We start from the raw sequence: 18,319 nt of genomic DNA on the forward strand, positions 1-18,319 counted from the left end.
GCACCTATGAAGGAGTGTCTGGGGGGATGGGGATTGTCCTGCGGGTGACTTTTGGACTATTCTTCGGCCTGAGTAGTTCCCAGGTTTGATTGGGGTGGGTGGCCCCAGGAACCAGGGTAAGGGCCTGATGGGGTTTCCCCTGGAGACAGGATGTTTGGCGCCTTCAGTAAGGAACAGCAACTGAGAAGCTTTCTCAGGGCCAAAGAGAGGGTGTGCAAAGAGGCTGCAGAGGGAGCAGTTTGGGGGTGGCAGGTCGAGACTAGGGCAGAGGGAGGGTCCAGGTCTCCGTCCAGGGCACCTGGCCACCGTGCATGGGGAGTGCAGGTGGCCCTCCCTCTTCTGTGCCTCACTTTCCCGAGCGAGGGAAGGACACGGTTCATCGGTTCATCGCATGGGAGAGCGGTTCATCGCATGGGAGAGCGGAGAACCCTTTGTTGGGTCTCATTGTTTCCAGGAGGGTGTGCAGAGGCTGCGTTGGGCATATCCATCCTGGTGCCACTCACAGGCTGCGCCCGCCAGAACTCAACCCTCACCCCACCAGCCTCCTCTCCCGCCCCTCCGCGCCTGCCCGGTCGGTCGACCCCTCCGCGCCCCTCGCTCCTGGCCCCGCCGCCTGCCCTCTCCGCCGGCCTCCGCGGCTCCCGGACCATCGCGAGCCCCCGGCACCGGCCCCGCCCGCAAGCAGGATCTCCCGAGTCGAGTCCTTCCTCCTCCCCCACCCCGCCCTTCCTCCTCCTGCCCGCCCGCTCCCCAGTCGGCTCCCCGGCCGTGTGCGCAAGCGTGTCCGGCCCCTTCCCCGCCCCCCGCCTGTGCCCGGCCCCCGCCTCCCAGCAGGCGGACTTACCCGCTCGCAGGCCGGCCCAGAGCCCGGGACAGGGACCGGGCCGAGCGGAGCCGCCGCGCCCGTGCCGCGCCTCCAGCCCGTGCGCCTAGCGGATCGGAGCTGCGCGCGGAACTGTCCTGCCTCGCCCCGCGCCACCCGCGAGGGTGAGTACGCGGCGGCCGGTCCCCGTGGGGCCCGCGAGGGAGGGTGGGGAGCGCCTCCGGGTCCCGGCTGCCCGGTTGCCCGGTTCCCCGCCCGGCGCCGCGGCCGGGGAGGTGGTCGGGCCGGGCACGTGGGCGCCGCGCGGGGCCGGGGCCGGGTGGGGAGGCCACAGCCCTGGGATCCCTTGCCCTGGACCAGTTTTTCGCGGGAAGCCGATTCTTTCTGCTCCTTGGGAGTGAGCAAACGGGACGGTCCTCTTCTCTGGAAAGTTTCTAGCCCCCACCCCTGCGCATCCTCTGAGCCGACTTCTGGCCACAACTGCCCCAGGAGTCCAGGAGATCCTGGGCTGGCTTGCCTGCCAGTGGCAGGCTCTGCTGGGTCTGGCTGTGTGCAGGAGACCCAAGGTCACCAAGCAGAGCCCAAAGGTGGGGCTGCTAGCTGCAGGCTGGCTGTGCCCAATACACCAGTCCACGTTGCGGGGCTCTTTGGGCCTAGGCCACTGGGCCACAGAGCTGCCTGGTTGGTGGGCAGTGGGATGGGGTGGGGTTGGGGTGAAGGTGGAGTCCAGCTGGGGGCAGAATCGCTGGGCTCAGCCATCTGCTGGGTGCCCCCCTGGGGCCCCTGCTGGCTGGGACCTCCCAGGCAGCCCAGAGCTGCCAACATGTCTGCCAGCACTGCCCCCTCCATTCTCAGTCCTGGGGGAGGCTCCTTCTGGGCCCAGGAGGCCTGACCTACTGCTGCCACTTCCTCCGTCTGTCCCGCAGACTGGGTCCCGAGTGCTGGGGTTGGGGGCTCCTGCCAGAGGACTGGGGCTGCAAGCACCGTCCGGGTGCTCAGCTGTGCCCATGTGACCTCATGCCCACCCACAGGCTGGCACCCCCATGCGCTTCTCACAGAAGCCTGTGCTTTGCACCGCTGCGGGGAGGCACAGTGTGGAAGCCAAGTTCAGGCAGACTTATTCTTTGCGGAACCTTGGGAAGGGGCCTGGTACAGCTAGGGTGTCACCAGAGGCACAAACCAATACCGCGCTCTCCTGAGCCTTGCTGTGCCACGGGGGGGCAGGGAGGGGGTCATAAAGGCGTTGGGCGCTGTGGAAGGTGCCTGCACAGAGGCGGAGGTGTGTGAGTGTTTGCTATTAGCAGCGGTTCTCCCGCACTCTCCAAAGTTCTCCACACTCACCAAAGCTGCCCCATAATTCTAGAGGGGGTGCCTGGGAGGCGCCAGCTGTTTGGGGCCTAGAAATGAACTTCTGGGGCTTTTTCTCTTTGCCGGGAGCTCATCTGTGAATAACCCCTGCCCGAGCCGAGGTGGCCCAGGTCCCTCTAGCCTGTTCCTGGCTCTGCTTGTGTCTCCCCTGCACGTGCTCTTCGTGCCTCCATCCCTCAGCATCCATGTGTTGGGCGGGAGATCTTAGTCTGTCCCCTGAGCCCTGGGTCTCCCTCCCAGCAGCTGAGGGAGAGCCAGGAGTCGGGGGCTTTCCCCCAGAGTCCGGGTGGTCAGGGGTTAGGAGGGGAGGGTAGACGGGAGGTGGAGTTAGGAAAGTAGCGCGGGAGCCTCTTGCTTGGACTGTGGGTGGAGAGGCATCTGTGGCTTGGGAGTGGGCTGTGCTCAGAGCCACAGGCCCCTGGCCCGTGCGTAGTGGAGGCCCAGGCCAAGGAAGCCCTCGGCGTCTTCTGGGCCGTCTTCCCTTCCCTCCCTCACCCCTTCCCTACCCAGAGCAGTGACTCAGTCCCCACTCCTCAGAAACAGACTTGCTCAGCCCCTCCACCCTGCCAGCCCTCTTAGATCTCTGGGATCCAGTTTTCTGGAGAGAACCGAGAATCTGCTCCTTTCAGAATTATATAACAAATCCTGGAAAGAGGCCCCCCTACCCTTCACCAACTGGAGCAGAGAGGCCAGACCCCCCTTCCTGTGCCCCAGCTTAACCTGTGGCCGTCTGTGGTTTACCCCTACTGGCCTGGTATCTGCCCTGCACTGGGTGCCCGCCCAGACCCTACCTGGGTATGTTCTCTGGGCGAATTCTTCCTCTCAGAGCAGCTCAAAGGTTTGCCCCCGCCGTCGTGGGGAAGGGATCCCTCCATCTCAGAATGACACAAAGGGGTCCCAGCCCATGGTGGGGTGGGAACCTCCAGCCTCCTGAAAGGGACCCTTCAGATCAATGTCCCAGAGGGTCCCAGAGTCTGAGAGCCAGACCTACAGACGGTGCCCAAGGCATCCACCACAAGCCAGCTGAGTCCCCAGGCCCTGGGAGTTGGACCCTCGGTGCCAGGGAGCAGGGCAGTCAGGTGGGGGGACACCCAGAAAACATGCAGGGCCTGCCTCCCCCTCCTGACTCCTCAGTTGCCCTGGGGTTGCACACTTCCCTACAGAAACGAGCTGGTTTCTCATGCCTCTCGACCTCGGGTCCCCCTTCCTTCTCGACTCTTGGCCTTGACCTGAAACCTTTGGTTTCCTTGAGGAAATGACTAGGGCAGGCAGGTTTGGGTGCCTCTAGTCATTAATTCCCCTCTCTCGTTTGTCACCCCTTCCCAGAGGTGCTCAGCACTTCTACACGAGTGTTCTGAGTGCCCCTGGAGGGGCTGCGGCCACCCCTGGCCTCACGTTCACCCCTGACCTGTATCACATTCCTAGTGTGTGTGTGTGTGAATGTGAGTGTGAGTGACGCTCTTTATTCTGCGGATAGAGGAAGTGGTCAAATGTAGCTGCAAGTGGGAGCAGCTGTGTGTGATGCGTGGGCCCCAGCCAGGTGCCACGGGCCTCCGACTGGTGCCCCTGAGGCTGGCACGGGGTGAACTCTGCCAGGGGCTGCACTGGGTTGATCGCTCTTCAGCGTGAGGAAGGCCATCCCAAGCTGCAGGTTTTACTTTAATCTTGGCCCCTTGCCTGGGACCGGGAGACCTCCAGCCGGATGACTGCCTTATCTCTGCCACCCCACACCCCGCCAAGCCATCCTGCAGAGAGATGATGTGAACGCTCTAGAATCTGAAGCCCTGGCCTCTGCCCTGAGCCCAGCAGGGAGGAGGGTGCTGCTGGGGCCGGGGGGGGGGCCGGGGGGGTGGCCCCCTGGGCCGCGGGGGTGAGGAAGGCCTGGCCGTAGGATGGCCCCTTCTTCCTGTCTGCAGCTTCACTTCAAAGCCCCAGTGTGTCAGGGGCCCCAGGATCTTGCTTTCCTGGGCAGGGTGGGGACCATGGTTGCTAGAAAGAGGGCACGGAGCAGTGTGCAGAGTGCCGGGCTCGCGCACTGTTGTTCTGCGTGGGTCCAAACCCTCCTCCGGGGTGCACGTTCCAGGGCCTGCGGTGATGCTCCTGTGTCCATGGTCTGCCCTGTGTCCTCTGCCCGTGCAGCCTCTGCAAATACCTGTCCTTATAATAGTAAAAAGGGACTTAGTAAATAACAAAACTAGTTATGATTTATCTATCGAGCACTTATTAAAAGCCTGACCCAATAAACCTAAAAAAAAAAAAAAAAGTGCTGTCCGCTTATTTACATCACTTCACGTAAGCACGACCCTTTCATTAAGCCCATTTGTAACTGAAGCCATGGAGGCTCTGGAAGATTAACCCATTCGGCCAAGGTCACACGACTCCTAAGCAGCTGAGCTGGGACTCCTCGCTAGGCCTGTTTCCAAAACCTGCACTTTTCAGCCCAGTTCGCTTCTGCCCTGCAACTCTGCGAGCTCATCTTCCCCTGCCCTGTGACCCATGAAGAGGGCGAGGCTCAGAGGTGTGACAGGGTTTGCTCAAGGCCACCGGGTGTGGGTGACGAGAACACAGCCCTCCCGATTCGCAGCCCAGGGCTCTGTGCAGCCCCGAAGCCCACGTCTGGCCCTGCCGGTCCTGCCTCCCCATCCCCTGCCTCTCTCAGCTGGGCAGGGCTGGGCTCTCCTTCTTCCCTCCCCTCTGCGGCCCCTCCCAGCCCCTGCCGGCCCCCACCTCTCCCCCTTTCCCTCCGGTAATTGCTTCCATCTGGCCTGCCCATCGGCTCCTATTCCTTGGAAATGCGGCTCCCCCGCTGCCGCCCACAAGGCTGCAAGGCCTCATCCGGCAACCACGGCGACACGTGGGGAAGGGGAGGGGTCCTCCGGGGGTCTGAGCGCGGGGACCCGGCCGAGGTGGCTGCTCCTGGCATCTGGCATCCCCAGATTCCTGCCAGGCCACAGTACCTTTTGCTCTGGGGCTCTCCTGGACCCTGGCCTGGCCTGGCTCGAGGCCAGAGAGGCTCCTCAAAGACCTGCTTCCCCTCTGCTCCTCAGAGGTCACTCAGGTCAGGAGGAGGGAGGCCTGGTTGGAAGGGATGGCAGGACAGAAGTGGGGGCCAGCAGGGGCCCACCCTGGCAACGCACCGCTTGAAGGTCACGGGAGGGGAGCAAAGCAGGGGACGGGCGGTGCCAGAGACCCAGGGACCTGGGAACTCTGGGCAGGTGAGAAGGGAGACGGCTCATTTCCTTTGGTTCTGAGCAATTGACTCAGAACCAGCAAAACTCGAGATGAAGCTTCATATTTTGTCGTGATCAAAAGTAAAACTTGCACGTTTAACGGTGTGTTCAGTGCTCTGTGGACTCCCTTGCCTAGGCTGGGTGGGGAGGACCCAGGGTCTTCAGTGTGGCCACCTGGAGCTCTCAGGAGCAGGCCTCTGCCTGTGTAGGGGGCAAGTGCCCTGCGGCGGAAGATGTTCAAGCTTGGACCCGTCACCTTGGCAGGGACGGTCCAGAGGAGATGCAGGCATTGGAGGGGCATGTGTGTGGTGTGAAATGGGCTTGAAAACTCTCAAGGCGTTTTCCTCCCTGACTCTTTAGGGTTTTCACGTAAGCTCCAGGAGCCTGTCATCTCATTGCCGTGTCCTTCATGCCTGGAATGATGTCTAACAAATACTAAGTGCTACAGTGTCTTCACTGTGTCCCTGCTTTGCTTCCCCCTTTTCTTGGGGTGAAGGGCGAAGAGTTTCCCTTTTGACAGCTGAGCTGTTTGGAGCCTGGCCTGGCAGCCTTTTCAGACACAGGAGAGGCAGGCAGGAGCCCTGGGGGTGGGGTGGGCAGGAGTCTGCCCACCGGGAGAGCATCCTCCCACTCCCCCATGCCAGGGGCAGCTGGTCACATTCCTGCCCCCACCCCCTCCTCAGCCATGCTTTTGGGTCCTTGCACAGACTGGTCCTAACCTCCCCTCCTGCCCAATGTCAGCTCTCCCCTTATCCGGGTCCACGAAAAGCTCCCCAGGGGTGGAACCCTCTGGGGTGTCAGCTCAGGAGTGAGGGCTCAAGAGGCGGGTTCGCCCCCATTCTTGCTTCACCCCAAACGACTCCACTCTTATTCCTTCTACATATTGGGTTTCCACATAAAATCTCATTTGAAAGTGGGAGAGAGGGTGTCTCGGCTTAAAACCCTTTTTATTTGAAAACCTCCGTTGGGCGCCGGTCAGACTGTTCTACTTCCCCAGCCGCATGTTCTCAGCTCCCCACCTCTGCTCCCACTGTCCCCTGACGGTGGCTTGGGCGCCATTGGCAGTCCCCTTCCTAGATTGCATCCGACTCGAGCCTGTTCTGAGGCTCCCCTGACGGCCGGGCACCCTTGTCACTTACCCCACCCTCCCACAGGTCCCAGCCTGTGACATCAGGGGACCCTACCACCCGTGAGCTCAGACGGGTGGGGGAGGGCAGGGCTGCACAGCCTTGGGCCTGACACAGAGCCTCGGTTTCTCACTTCTGAACCAGAGTGCGTTTCAGATCATGTCCCAGCACCTGGGGCCTGGCTCTGTAAGTGCTGGCTGGTGGGTTTTCTGTGATTCAGGGTGCGGCCCAAAGACTGCAGAGTGCCTTCCTTCGGGGCCAGGAAGCCAGGCAGGTGGCCTTTGTCTTCTCTGTCCGCCCCCAGCTGTGTGACCTCAGGCAGGTCTGGGACTTTGGTTCTCCATCAGCCCATCCGATAACTGGGCTAATAGCGTCTGCCGCAGCGCAGCTCATGGGATGGATCTCAGAGCACAGATGATAGACACTGGCGAGCTCGGGAGGCCTCAGAGGTCCTGGCTGATGTTAGGCTGTCGGGTAGGACCCGTGACCGTCTGACTCCCCATCGTGTCCCCAGCACCCGGCACCGCACTGGCACGTGGTAGCCTCTCGGTAACTCTTTCTTTTTGCAAAGGTGGGAGCTGAGACTCAGAAAAGTAACTTACTGTTCAAGGTCTCAGAGCGACTTTTCCCCCAGACAGGGGCTGCCTCTCCTGTGCTCCATCCCACCCCTGTCTCTCCTTTCTCCAAGGTCCTGGTTTGCCCTCTGGTTCCAATGATCCAGGATTGTTGAGGCTGAAACCCCTGGGGCGTGGCCGATGGTGGGACTGGGTGGGCTCGGACCAGTGCTCTGGAAACGCCCCCGCCCTGTGCTGCTTCTCCTGGACCCGCCTGTCCGGCTGAGAGGGTGTGCAAGCATCCTTGCAGGAGGTGTGGGCCCTTCTCTCCACACGCCCCCTTCTCCTCTTGTCCCCTCTTCGGTCCTTTTCCTCTTTCTCCTCTTTTTCCGACCCGCCTGCCTTCCTTCCCTTCTCCTTCAGATTCCTCTCAGCTCCTCCCCGAGCCATCCCTCTTCCTTTGTGTCTGCCTCCTCTTCTTTCCCTTGTGCCTCTGCCCCCGCCTCACCCAGGCCCCGGCATCCTTGCTGTCCTGCCTGATGTGGCAGCTGGACTTCGGGTGGGTGCCCTGCAGCCGTGGAGGTTCAGGAGCGCCTCCTCTTGTTGGCGGCCCCAGCATCTTCGAGCGGGACGCTCGTGCAGCAGTCGGGTTGGGTGAAGGGACAGGGCCTGCCCCGGGTGCGGATGCTCTGATCTTAAGCTCAGCTTCCTGGGCCCTCACCTCCCTTCTTGGACATCTTCCTGGGCCGGAAGGCAGGACCTCATCCCGGAGCCAGAGGGCCTCCACAGAAGAGGTGGCTGGTGGAGCTTCTCTGGCTTCTGACCTCTGCCCTCCACCCTCCTCTCTCCAGAGGTACCTGCTGGGATGGAGGAGGCTGATCAGAGCAGGGAGGAGATTTCTGCTCAGGTGCCTCCAGGTGAGCGCACACAGCGCGCGCGCGTGTGTGTGTGTGTGTGTGTGTGTGTGTGTGTGTGTGTGTGTGTGCGCGCGGGAGAGTATGTACACGGGTTGTGTGGCAGAGAGAACGTGGGCCTGCATCCGTGTGTGGACAAGAATGGGGTCCACTGGTGTGGGTCTGGGCCCCCCTCCAGGCCTTCATTGTGCAGCCCTGCTCCTAGCCCAGAGCTCTCCTCTCTGGGCTTTGGGGCCCTGGCTCTGCACTGAGGCTTTCCTCTGTCTTGGGGGCCAGCTGCTCCCCTGTTGTGGTCCCACGTGGTGGTGGCTGGTCCGGGGCCACCCACTCAGCTGCCTGGGGGCCCTGGGGCCAGTGTGTTTTGCCCCCCACCTCCCCCAATGGAGGCGTGGGGGGGCTTCCTGCCCGGTGCCTCACCCCTGCCAAGGCGGAGGGAATGGGGAACAGCTGCGCCGGCCGATCCCGGCTCCGTATGGATTTGGTTTGACAACAAAGCTCCCTCTGTGTGTTCTCAGGCCCCTTACATAACCGGGGCGGGGGAGGCAGGCAGGAGGAGCTGGAGATGGGGACAAGGTGACAGCAGGATGGGGCGGCTGGAAAGGGGGCAGGGGCCGGGAGGGGCGCGGAGGGGAGGGAGAGAGACGACCGTCGAGAAGGAGGGAGGGTGGGCAGCGGCAGGAGGAAGAGCCTTGGCTTGACCCCGCGGGCCTACTTCCCGCCTCCCAGGGCGGAGGAAGCTCCGTTTCCAGGTCCTCTGGCCTTGTCCTGTGGGTGCCTTGTCTTCCTTTCTGGAGCCCCGCCTGTCAGCCCTGGACCTGCAGAGGAGGGGCTGCTGGGCCCGAGAGTCCAGGAGTGAGGCCAGAGGAGAGACCAGGAGTGAGGCCAGAGGAGGTTTGGGGCTGGGCCTCAGAGGCGTCCTTACCCCACCCTGTAACCGAGCACATTCCCTGAAGATGGGAATCGGTCTCCCTGGTGCCTTGGGCTTCTCGTCCCTCCTCCTATAGCCCCGGACCTGGGCCGGAAGCCCCTCGTCCCTCCTATAGCCCCGGACCTGGGCCAGAAGCCCCTCGTCCCTCCTCCTATAGCCCCGGACCTGGGCCGGAAGCCCCTCCAGCTGTTCTCTTGATGGTGCTGCTGAGGGACGCTGACCCTGTCGGGTGGCCCCAGGCCTCCCAGCTCCTCACGCAGCCCCCCACCTGGGGCCTCCCCAGCTCCAGACCCTCGGCCACTTCAGAGACCCTGTGGCCCTGTCCCCTGCACACCACCCCCCTCAATAATCAGACACTCTCTTCTCACTGTCACTGTCCCCGCAGCTGTCCAAATAGAGTGAGAAGAAAATGTTCTCTTTCCAGAACAGCTGGACTGACAGGCCGGGAAGGCCAGGTGAACTGGCCAGGCTTGGGTTTGTTCCTGGGGGCAGGAGGGGCCCTGTCCCAGGACCCTGACCCTGACAGCTTCTAGGCAGGAGGAAGGGCTCGTGGAAGAGGCCAAGAGGATGGATGGGGATGCCTGTCTGGCCTCCCACCTTCAGACGGGGCCAGGGCCCCGCGGTGGCGCAGTCTCCTGGGCCTTCTCAGGGTCTCCTCTGTGCCTCGGTTTCTCTGAGCCGGCTTCTGGCACCAGGCTTCCTCAGAAAGAGGAAGTGGTCTGGCCCTGAGGGTGGTGCTCATGCGCGGGCCGCAGCTCCTGCCCTTCCAGCCTGAGAACCACGACGGCTCCCAGAAGGGCAGAGGGGAGGAGCTGCTGGCAAAGCCCGGGGTTTTCCTGGGCGTGAGTGGCAGAGAGCCCAGGGTTCTGGCTTGTGGCTTGACCCCCGGCACTGCCCTCCGTGAGATCTAGGGTGCCCGCCCAGGGGCACCCTCTATGACCCTGGGCCAGCAGCTCTGGGGAGAGGCGGCCCAAACCTGCCGAGCAAGCCCGAGACTGGAATCCTCAGTCCCCAGGCCCAGACTGCCCCAGTCCTGCCCCCCTCCGCCTCCCCCAGGACTGGGAGCCAGGATGAGTTTGGAATTGCTAATGCCTCAGGGCCTGAGCCCCAAAGGGCTTGAATGGGGTGGGAGGTGGGCAGGGGAAGGCCTAGGGGTTTCCTGGACTTGGTAGCGGGAAGGTGAAGATCAGGTGCAGGTGCAGAGAGGCTGGGACAGGCCAGGAGGATGGTGAGTGAACGCTCACTGGGGGGGTGCCCTGCCCCGGGGCAGCGGCCTCTGCCCCGTGCCTGACATTGCCTCCCCTGGCCCCGGGAACACGCTTACAAGGCCGAGTGTCCCCCCCTCTTTGCTTTCCTGCAGCCCCCTGCTCGACAACCCATCTTCCCGGGTACCTCTGAACACAGCTGGGGTGAGGCTCCCTTCCCGGGAGCTGGGCTTGGCCGCCCCAAGCCAGGAGCCCAGGGCTCCCCTTTTCTCAACTTTTGGAGATGACAAGATCCCCAGAGGACTGGCTCAGCCACTCCTGGCCCCTCTCAAATCTCAAGGTCCCTGGCTGACAACCCAAGGGACCTGCAACCTGACAAACAAACTTCGCTGGAGCCGGAGCTGAAGTTGAAGGAAGCCGGTGGGCAGTGCCCTTCTCGAAAGATGGGGGAAGACAGCGCCCTGGCAGAGGAGGCCCAGCAGGCCCCAGAAGCTGTCCGTTGTAGCGGGAAGTGGGGCCAGCAGGGAGGAGGAAGAAGGAGGAGAGAGGGGGGCGGTGGGGGGGAGAGGGGGAGAGGGGTGTGTGTGTGTGTGTGTGTGTGTGAGTGTGTAGGGGTCATGTTTATTCTGGGCTGTGCTCCTGTGCTTGAACAGGGATTCGTGTGTTTGTGCTCAGAGGTGTGTTTGTAGGTTTTCAACACGGAGGGTCTCAGTGGACCAGAGCGGAGCTGGGCTGGGAAGGGGCTCAGAGTGTCCTCTGGGTGCCTCCCGGCTCTGTGCGTGCTCAGATCTGCCTCCCTGTTTCCCTACAGGGGCTGCGTGAGCCCCTGGCAGGGGAGGCTCTGGGTCATCCCTGATGACCTGGCAGCCCTCCTGCCAGCAGTCCCACCTGCTCTGCCCTGGCCCTGCCCCAGAGGGACCACTGGTCAGACTGGAAGGTCTGCACCTTCCCCAGCAACACCTAGAATGCTAGCCGCCCCTCCCCTTCCTCATTGGTAACCTTTACCTCCAGGAGAGTTGTATAAACAACTGATTTGTGGAAACATCTTACTGATGTGAAACGATCTCAAAAGGGTCTCTCTTATCGGCCTCGCTGTTCCCAGGGGACAGGCTGAGGGAGGAAACGGAGGTCTTGTTTTCATTCTCCGCAGTTTCATTTCTCCTCCAGAAACCCCACCCCAGAGGCTGTGCTGTCCCGCCGCACTCCACCATGCACGATCCTCCCCTTTTGCCCTAATCCCACCCTCAGCAGCTCTGACCCTGGTGGGCTCCTGACAGAAATTCAGGCGTGCACTGAACTTGGCCCTGTAGCGTCCCTGCTGGGGGACTTTGGGAGTACCAGCTCTGGAGAGGGGACACCGCTCTGCAAATGAGGCACTGCTCAGAGTGGAGCGGTGCTGCCCCTGGAGCTGCCGGGGGAGGGGGACAGCTTGGCGCTGGCTGGAGGTCTGGGGCCACGCCCCGTGGGACTGGGCACTTTCTCTAGGAGGAGTTGTACCCAGAAAGGGAGAGCGGCTTGGCCACTGAGGACTCCAACGCCCCCTGAGCCTGGCCTGTACGTGGGATCCACGTTCAGTGCAGGCAGAGTCTGGGTGGCAGTCCCCCGGTCCCTGGGCAGCTGCATGTGTGCCATGAGTGCAGTGGACCCAGCGGCTAGGAGGAGAGGTGAGTGCAGTCGTGGTTTTGGGGTCTGGTGGGAGCTCTGGACTGCTCCCCGTGCTGGCCTGGGGCAGACCTGGAGTGGAGAGGGGCTGCCACGCACTGGGGGGAGGCCCAGACCAGGAGTCACCTTCAGCTTCCAGGGGCCCAGTGCTTGCTCTGGGCTCAGCCGGTGCTAAGGCTGCGGGCTTTCAATGCTGGGATATGTTTTGAGGCTCCCACACCTCCCAGAACTTGTTCTTGCTACTCCCATTTTACAGATGGGAAATCTGAGGCCCAAGAGATGCAGGAGCTTTTCTAGATCCACCCCAGACAGCTCCCCCCAATTCATGGGTGCCAGAGAGTGTAGGGCTTCTGAGCAGTTCAGACTGCTTGAATTCTTTATTTCTGGAGACCCCGGGACCCTTAATGTACTTCTGTGTGCCTGTTTGCTCATCTGTAAATGAGAATGAAAGAGGACTACCACACAGAGTGTTTTAAAAATTAAGTAAGAGAAAAAAAAATTAAATGAGGTTTTGCATAAGAGCTGCTGAACAGCCCCAGGGATCTTTAAAAAATGAATCCAGAGTGTCGCTCCTCTGTTCATACCCTCCAGTGACTTCTCATGGAACCCTGAGTAACGTCCAGGCTCCAGGGTGGCCTGTGACGTCCTGTACCACCCGGCCAGCGGGTCTCCCTGGCACCGCCACTGGCCCTTCCTCACTGTCTCCGGTCACTTTGGACTTGTTTCTGTTACTTACACCCCACAGGCCCCAGGGTCTTTGCTCTTCTCTCGGGCTGGAACCTCTGCTCCCACCACCCCCCCCCACCTTTCCATGACCACCTCTCGCTTAGGTCTGAGGTCAAGAGTCAGCCCCTCAGGGACCTGCCAACGCTCCATCCCAAGGTGCTGCCCCATCTCCCTCTGCTCCACTGCCCTGTTCTGATGGCCTCACCACGTGTTCCTTCTTCTTCTTTTTTTAAATAAATTTACTTATTTTATTTATTTTTGGCTGCGTTGGGTCTTCATTGCTGCGCGCGGTCTTTCTCTAGTTGCGGCGAGCAGGGGTTACTCTTCGTTGCGGTGCACAGACTTACTGCGGTGGCTTCTCTTGTTGCGGAGCACGGACTCTAGGCCTGCAGGCTTCAGTAGTTGTGGCACGTGGGCTCAGTAGTTGTGGCTCGTGGGCTCTAGAGCACAGGCTCAGTAGTTGTGGTGCACGGGCTTAGTGGCTCCGTGGCATGTGGGATCTTCCCGGACCAGGGCTCGAACCTGTGTCTCCTGCATTGGCAGGTGGATTCTTAACCACTGCGCCACCAGGGAAGCCCTCACCGTGTGTTTCATGGCACCTTTTCTTATTTATCTATGTGGTTGTCAGGTGTCTCCCCCCACCCCTCCCCCCGCTCCCCAGGTGTGCACTCCAGGAGCACAGGCCTGTTACCTTGTTTCCTGCTGTAGTTCAGTGCCTGAGGCTGTGCCCTGGGTGCAGTAGGCCCGCAGTCCCTGTCAGCTCCTGTTTCTTCTGGACTGCCCAGCCTCACCGTGTCCCTGGAGGCCTCAGGACCCCAAACCTGCCCTGGGACAGGGCTGTTCTTGCAGACAAGCCCTTCTGAGGAGCAGGCAGGCGGGGCAGGGGTGTGTCCCCTTGGCTTTCCTTCCCCCACTCAGGATTCGTCTCAGGGTGACCTCACTTAGAACGTCACTCAGCTGCCCAAGGTATATGAAGTGGGTGTCGATGGGCCAAAGGTGGCAGGACTCTTTCCCTAGAAACCACTTCTGCTGGTAAAACAGGGTGTTCCTGCGAATTCAGAGGAAATGACACATGAAAAGATAAATACGGATGGGATGACTGTACCAACTTCCTGAATGGCTACGCCCCGCCCCTGGTCTATGTACCCCCAGATCTTTTCCCTGGGCTCTTTATAACCTGGCAAGGATTCTGGAGAAGGGTTAAATTGCTCTGCTGTAAATGACGTTGCTGCTAGCCTGTACAGAGCCTTTACGGAAAGCAGAATGAATGACCCCTGCGATTGGACACAGCCCTGCACGAGGGTGACGGTTTGATAAGCCAAGGGAGGGCTGGATTTCAGCCCTCACTCCCTACCCAGGCCTGGCCACACACACCCAGTCTGCATAGCTGTGCCTGGTGGCCCTGCCCCTGCTGTTCCCTGTCTGCGGAGTGGAACATAAGGAGAGAGAAGAATGGCCTGTGTCCATTGGATCCATGAGGGGGAAAGATGAAGCGCATTCTGGAGTCTGAGACCAGCTGCTTCTACTTCTCCCCGGTAACAACCTTAGAGCCCCTCTTACCTGGCATATCCACCCACCCTAGAAGGAAGTGCCCTGTTTTTATCTCCATTTGATGCAGCAGAAGACTTGAGATCCAGAGAGGATCCAACACTTGTGCAGCCAATAAGCGGTCGGTCTGGAATGCAGGTCCGGGTGTGTGAGACTCCAGAGTTTACATTCCTCTTTTTTTTTTTTCCTCTCCTCTTTTCCTTTTAGCAAAATTTTAGTTGAAAGTGTATCACACTCACCCGTTAAAAAAAATTAAACATAAAAAGGGTATATGGGGCTTCCCTGGTGGCACAGTGGTTGAGAGTCTGCCTGCCAATGCGGGGAACACGGGTTCAAGCCCTGGTCTGGGAAGATCCCACATGCTGCAGAGCGGCTAGGCCCGTGAGCCACAACAACTGAGCCTGCACTCTAGAGCCCGCGAGCCACAACTACTGAGCCCGTGTGCCACAACGACTAAGCCTGCGTGTCTGGAGCCTGTGCTCCGCAATGGGAGAGACCGCGACGGTGAGAGGCCCGCGCACCGCAATGAAGAGCGGCCCCCACTCACCGCACTGGAGAAAGCCCTCGCACAGAAACGAAGACCCAACACAGACATACATACATACATAAATAAATAAATAAATAAAACGGTATATGATATAAAGAAGGCCTTTCCCCCATTCTAGACCCCTGCCCCCTTAGTTTCTTGCGCATCCTTTGAATAATCTATTCCTTTAGCGACATATCCACATATATGCGTGTAAGTCTTTTGTTAAAAGGGCATTGGAGATACACAGAACACTGCTCTCCACCCGCCTTTTTAAAGTTTCATCATGTACTTGGGAGGTAATCTGGTGTCAGCGTGCATGCATTTGCATCCTCTTTTTCACAGCTGCGTAGCGTTCCGTTCGTTGTTTGTGTGGTTATGCTTCTAAACGGGTCCTTGTGGATTTTCGGTAGAATTTCAAGTCATTTACATCTTTCACTGTCACAAATAGGGCTGTCCGTAAAGACTGTGATAGAAAAGTTCATGCAAATATAGGAGCCTTTTCTGTAGAATAAACTTCTAGCAATGGAATTCCCAGGCTAAGGGGATTTTGACAGATATTGCCAGGTCACTTCCAAAAAGGTCTCCCTGATCCACTTGTGATCTAACAGAGGGCCTGTTTCCCCACCTCCCCAAGCAGCGTGTGCTCTCAGGCCTCTGGAGCTTTGCTGTTACGATCAGTGAAGAATGGGTCTTTCCTCTGTGCCTTTATTATTATGTACTGTCAACTGCTCATTCATGTCCTTTGCCTATTCCTCTGTCTGATTTGTTGACTTGTTTCCTTATTGACTTGCATGAACACATTCCAGGCTAAGGGAATTCATTGGTCTGATACATATTATGTTACAGAGATACTTTTCCTCGTTTGTCATTTGTTTTTTAACTGTTCATCCTCTCTCTCCCCCTTCTCCTGCCGCCCTCGGCTTCTTAAATCTTTATGTTGTTGAATTTATCTTTTATAGCTTCTGAATTTTTGTCTTAAAATCTGTACTCCCTCTTTTCAGGATAAAAATATTTCAAAATATAAAAGATAATAGAATCCCATGTGACAGCCAGATTTACAAATGCTCATGTTTTTGCATATTCTGTCTGAATAGAACTAATCCCCGTCCTCACGATCCATCCCAGTTCACTTGATCTCTTCCTAGAATGTAATGGTCACCAAGAGTTGGGTGATTCCTCCATGTTTTGTTTTGTTTTAAATTCTTTTAGCTCACACGCGCTATAGATAGTCTTGTGTGTATTTTAAATGAATGAGACCATACTGTAAGTATCTGTTTACAGTTTTTTGAAAACCTTAAACATCAGGCTTATCCTAATAGGTCCATAGCGAGTACTTTCTTCAGTTTAAATGGCTGTATTCAGTTGTGTGATGATACAGTTTGTTCAGCCATCCCTCCACTCTTGGACATTTAAGGTGTTTCCATTCTTTTGCTGTTGCCACAGTGCTGCAGTAAACATCCTTAGTGTGTGTACACGTACAAAGGCAGGTCACACTGGGATACACCTAGACGTGGAATTGCTGGCTCATAGCGTATGCACGCCTTCAGCCTTACTAGATACTATGAAGTACTTTTTGTCAATGAACAAAGCCTTTATGTCAGTGAACGCTAAGCCTTTATGTCAATGAACGCCTGCCAGCGAAATGTGCAAGAAGTGATATTCGGTTTTAACCTGCATTCCCTGGTCACTGAATGAGGCTGAACATCTTTCCACATTTGTTAGGTGTGTGGGTTTGAGCTGCGAATTGCTTTTCCTGTCCTTTGCTATATTCTCTTTGGTTCCTTGGTCTTTTTCTTAATTGGTTGGAAGGATTACTGCTCCATCCAGGTATTTGTTGATGATATGCCTTCTCTGACTTGTCCAAGGCTGGAACTCTGCACCACTGTACCACCGCCTCTGCCTGTGGCCAAAGAGCTTTGTGAGCAGCTGTTCTGCAAAGGGGGCACCACTCAGGAGAGGGCTCTGATCAGGGGTCTGGGCACCTTCTCTAGGAGGTGCTGTACCCGGAAAGGGAGAGTGGCTTCTCCAACAAAGCCTCATCTCTCTCCTCCATCCGATGATCCTCCCCACCCCGGCAATGCAACCCTGAACCTGGCTAGTATGTGGGATCCACGTTCAGTGCCGGCAGAGTCTGGGTGGCAGTCCCCCGTCTGCCTGGGCAGCTGCGTGCGTGCCATGAGTGCAGTGGACCCAGCGGCTGGGAGGAGAGGTGAGTGCAGTCGTGGTTGTGGTGTCAGGTGGGAGCTCTGGACTGCTCCCCGTGCTGGCCTGGGGCAGACCTGGAGTGGAGAGGGGCTGCCACGCACTGGGGGGAGGCCCAGACCAGGAGTCACCTTCAGCTTCCAGGGGCCCAGTGCTTGCTCTGGGCTCAGCCGGTGCTAAGGCTGCGGGCTTTCAATGCTGGGATATGTTTTGAGGCTCCCACACCTCCCAGAACTTGTTCTTGCTACTCCCATTTTACAGATGGGAAATCTGAGGCCCAAGAGATACAGGACCTTGTCCAGGGACAGCCGGCCTGTGATCACAGAGGCTGGGTTGGACCTCAGGTCTGCGTCCAAACCCCTTTCCTCTGCTTCCAGGAGACCAAGGGTACTTGGAGGTCTGGGGCTTGCTGGCTGGGGTTTTAGCCCAGGCTGGCCCTCTTGAGCGAGTAAGGAGGAAAGGAGGTTTCCTGGGTAATAGGGTGTCTCCAGGCCTAGCTCTCCTGGGACTCCACAGAGTATACTGACATCAGCTCGCAGTGTTGTCCAGCAACCTTGGAGCTGGTAGTGATTAAAGAGTCAAAGGTTAACCCTCGCCAGTTCTGTAGAAACAACACCTTCTGGTATAAGGGTGTGTTTGTGAGCATAGCAATGTGCCTTTGGCAACAAATGTGGGACTGGTTGGGTCTGCCAGGTCCTGGGCTGACCTCTGACAAGCCCCTGGCCCCTTGTTTGACCAGGTTGTGGCAAAGTAAGGGTGTGGAAATTTTTAACTTGGCGAAACCTTCTGTTCATACTTGTTCTGCTAATTTGCTCATTCATTTAGACATCTGTTCATTTCAATATTCGTCAGTTACCTACCACACATCAGGTGTTTCATTTGGTGCTGGAGATACTGTGGGCCACAAGAAGTCCCTGCTTTCTTGGGTCCTATGATCTTGTGAGTACGGGAGACACTGTGGTGTTCCTGCTACAGAGGAAATGAAACAGGGCGACCGGTGGGACAGACTGAGGGAGTGGTTGGGTAATCTGGGACCCGGTGCCAAGAGGAAGCATGGAAGCGTGAGTGCCAGGATCCTTGAGGGGTGGCTGGGGAGAGCAGCCTGTGCTTGGGTCCCAACGATGATTCCAGATCCCCCCAACATTTATACTGTAATCGACCCCCCTGACAAGGACTCAGATGTGAAACTCCTGGCACTGACCTTGCCTCGTCCTCCATCCTCCAACGGGGTTGGGGTGCAGATGGGGGCATGTGAGCTGAGATTCTTATCTTTGGGGAGGGGAGGGTGTGTTTAGGAAGTGTGGTGAGGCCTCGGGGGTCACCCGGGACCTCTTCAGTTCAGTGCCCACCCAGTTCTGCTCCACGTAAGGTTCAGTCCTTAGTGCTGTGCTTTCTGGTCACAAAACAGGCTGAAAAAGTGTTTTTTCAATGATGGCTGCCGCCTCAATGTAAGTAATTTTTAAGGGGATAGTTTACTTGCTTTGTTTTGTAGTGAGTCTTTGG

At 58.4% G+C, this 18,319-nt stretch overlaps 1 protein-coding gene across 6 annotated transcripts in view; it reads left to right on the forward strand.

Moving 5' to 3' along the window:
• Positions 1-839: 839 nt before the first annotated feature.
• ST3GAL4 (ST3 beta-galactoside alpha-2,3-sialyltransferase 4) overlaps positions 840-18,319 on the forward strand; it is a 33,131-nt gene continuing 15,651 nt past the window's right edge. For all 6 annotated transcript variants that reach the window (XM_060160748.1, XM_060160749.1, XM_060160750.1 and 3 more), the window contains exon 1: positions 840-987. The gene's annotated coding sequence lies outside the window, so the exon portion shown is untranslated. The remainder of the gene's footprint in view (positions 988-18,319) is intronic.

The sequence above is a fragment of the Lagenorhynchus albirostris genome, chromosome 9 (genome assembly GCF_949774975.1).
Source record: "Lagenorhynchus albirostris chromosome 9, mLagAlb1.1, whole genome shotgun sequence".
Classification (NCBI taxonomy): Eukaryota; Metazoa; Chordata; class Mammalia; order Artiodactyla; family Delphinidae; genus Lagenorhynchus; species Lagenorhynchus albirostris.